Genomic DNA, 3,443 nt, shown 5'->3' on the forward strand with positions numbered 1-3,443 from the left:
AAGAGACCTACCTTAAAATCGCTTCGTGATCGCCTTTGGTGGTCATTCGTGTCCTAATATTATTTATTAATATTTAGCTTCAAAATAACAGTCCTATATCGGTGTTTTCCATCTGCGGGGGAAGGTTTGGTTCTTAAATTATTCAACATTCTGAAACGTGTTGTAAACATAAAAACATGAAGTGTGGAAGAATAAATAAGATTTTCGAATGTATCAATGAAAACTGAGTGCCTTTAAGGGTTGAATTGATTTCATTTCTGTGAATCAATCATTCGAAAATATTTATATTGCGAGAAGAAGCATGGCTGGGAGTGGATATAATCCAATACTTGACTGAGTTCGTGAGGATGGATTTGTATTGAGAGCAGATATATATTGGCGAGGAAAATTATGCTACAATATCATTCAGAAATTAACTTTATATTCAACTCATTAATTTTACCAAGGTTATATGCTGATGTTTTTCATTATTCATGATTAATATTAATTATTATAATTAAGGAATATTGTAACATTATGGAAGAATATAAATAATATTATGCAAGAACCCTCGGAGTCGTTACTGATATTTTTCAACCTAGTATCACAAAAAACTTTTCATTGAAATCGGTGATCCCACGTCCTTTTCAGTACGTAAGTATTTGATCCAGAAATTATTAATTTAAATCTAATTAATTATTAGAATCTAAATTATCAAATAAGTATTAACATATTTATGGTAAAACTTCAACAAATCCAAAAACCCACTAATGTATTTTATTTTTTTAAAATTTTAAACTAATATAAAAATTGTACATCCTGACTCCGTGGATATAATACACATTCCAATGAACTTCAAATCAATGGACAGTAATGCAAAAAGTTATTCATTTTTCTCGGAATCCACTTCTCGCAATCCCTGAATAACTAACAGTGCAGTCACATATTGGAGTCAACCAATCGGGTTTCATAGTACTCCAACCTAATTCCCTTAAAATAAAAACAATGTTTCTCAGTTCTCAGCAACAGAGGACCTACGTTAGCAGCATGTACGCTCCGTAGAGGTTGAATTAAATTAACTTCCTGGCCGAAGATATCGGAATCGGAAACCATATAGTGCGCATTGAACATGGAACTAACATTTTAAAAATGTGGATAGAGAATAAAAATACGTAACATGTTACAGCTAGGAATAAGTGTAGGTGTTGATACGTGTACATTAGGGCGGTTGGTTGGAACAAGGGAAAATAAAACTCCAATTAATGGTCCTCTCATTAAAGAAAAAAAAACCTTGAGAGGACGCATGTGCTTTAAAAATCACTGATTTTCAAGCTTTAAATGGATGGTTGAATAGGTTTTTGCAAACGAAACTATATCAAATATCATTTGTCGGTAAATACGGAGTGTTTCTCAAGATGCCGTAAAAGATATAAAATTACATTTTTAATTGCAATAAAACGGGATTTTTCTTTAGAGCGTTGAAAGACAAAACAATAACACTAAAGAAAGGAATGTTTTCAGGAGAAAAAAATTCAAAAGAGTGATTGACTGTTACATGATTGATATGTAAGTCAACATGATTGGAGAATTCGAGCCACTAATGGAATAGCAACACAGATGAATATGAGTTATTAAAATTAATTTTGTTATATCTAGTTTTTAGTAATATTTCTTCCTGATTAACGAATAGAATGGATTATAAACAACGTAAACATAGTTTCGTATTTTTGTGTCGACTTAATATACAGATTTTTAAACTACAATTCTGACAAATTAAATAGATCTAACGGTATTTTATTGCAGATATTAAGACGATTTTAAAATATATTATTTCATGATAAAACATAATGTCAGTTTTTATGAAGTACTGAGCTCCCATACCACCGCAGCCTCTTTAGCTCAGCGGCAGAGCACTGGTCTTGTAAACCAGGGGTCGTGAGTTCAATCCTCACAGGAGGCAAGGCCTTTTTTTTTTTAATCGAAACTCTTAAAATTTAAGAAGGGATGTAAATGTAATTAAAAATTTAATAAATTAATGCATTTTCATTTTAGAAGCAAAACCTTTAATTTTTAGTTTTCTTATTTTTTAAATTGTTATGAAATATTTTAAATAAATAATAGATATTCAAAATATAAAACACTTAACAGTGAAAATTTATTATTATTTCATTCCAAATATTCTTGTAGCGAATATATTATTGATCTACATTCATTCATTTATTTGTTGTGCAACCATCTTCCAGAAAAATATAATAATAATTAACCTTAGGGTCATAAGTTCCGAAATTTGAATTAAATAAGCTGAATTTTATTTTTGCTTTTTAAAATATTAAACTTTACATTTAAAATGCTTTGATATAGTCCAATAAAGATTACGACACTCCTTTATTTTACCGATTCGTCTTTTGTCTTCATTTTCTGAGTTATTTAAAAATAATATTTTATAAACAGAATTCTAGATCACTCTGAAAGAACTTCACAAGGATTTCAATTTGGGCTCGAAGCGAACCACTCAATCACACAAAAGTGTTTGAGAGAGTGCCTGAAATCACCTCAGCGGCCCTTGAGAGCAACAAGTATAGGCCACAAGACTTCTTGGATGTAGAAAACCTCTCTAGCGAAGTAGTCCACAATAGTTTTTAATATCAGTTAAAACTGATTTTATTAAGCGAATAAATACAATAATTCAATCCTATCTCGGAAACCTTGTTTTAAATAAAATAATACGAAATGTTTAGTTGAGTTTAGCAACAAGGGGTCTAATAAAACTTAATATGAAATGTATGGAGATAGATTATTCATATATGCTACAGATGCCAACAACCTGTGTTTTCTGGAAAAAGAAAGACAGAAAGATAATAAAAAATCAGAAAAGCTAAAACGGTTCTTCATAAGACATTAGCCTTCCAAAACAATCGATGATATACTAGTATAATATACTGTTATCATATGATATTATACCCAAATAATGCATTGCAAACCGACGTTGTTTCTTAGCTGTTGAGCGACTTGTCGACGCGCTAAATAATAAGGACAAGCTTCTATGGTATTATTCAAGGTTCACAATAACACCTAGGACCATCCATAAGTGGAACCCTGTCCACGCTGATGGATCCTCAATCCCGAGCGGCGGAGAAACAGACGCTGAGTACTGCTGTCACCTTTTTAAAATAAAATTTAACTGTAAAGGCTCTTCTCCTTTTATTTAGTTATTTATGTTTATTGAAATTTACAACAGTATATAATAATACAGTCAGTAAATTTGATGAAAGTTAATAATGGAATGATACAGGCGTGCAGGAAATCTACCCATTGGTAGCACTCTAATAAAGTTTTTACATTAGAAAGTCTCGTAGCCATCTTGTTTTCAGACGCCTCGGAGGATTGTCAGGAATGGAAGAGGAAGCAAGGTTAGAAACTAGTGGGTTTGGGTGGTTAGGGAGTTTATAATGGAAGGAATGATA

General features: G+C 31.4%; 1 non-coding gene across 1 annotated transcript; it reads left to right on the forward strand.

Annotated features, from left to right (window-relative positions):
* Positions 1 to 1,867: 1,867 nt before the first annotated feature.
* Positions 1,868 to 1,939, forward strand: TRNAT-UGU (transfer RNA threonine (anticodon UGU)). The gene has a single exon. It is a non-coding gene; the product is annotated as a tRNA-Thr (tRNA).
* Positions 1,940 to 3,443: the final 1,504 nt, after the last annotated feature.

The sequence above is a fragment of the Halyomorpha halys genome, unplaced genomic scaffold (assembly GCF_000696795.3).
Source record: "Halyomorpha halys isolate HHAL.00 unplaced genomic scaffold, Hhal_1.1 Scaffold1449.1, whole genome shotgun sequence".
Lineage (NCBI taxonomy): Eukaryota > Metazoa > Arthropoda > Insecta > Hemiptera > Pentatomidae > Halyomorpha > Halyomorpha halys.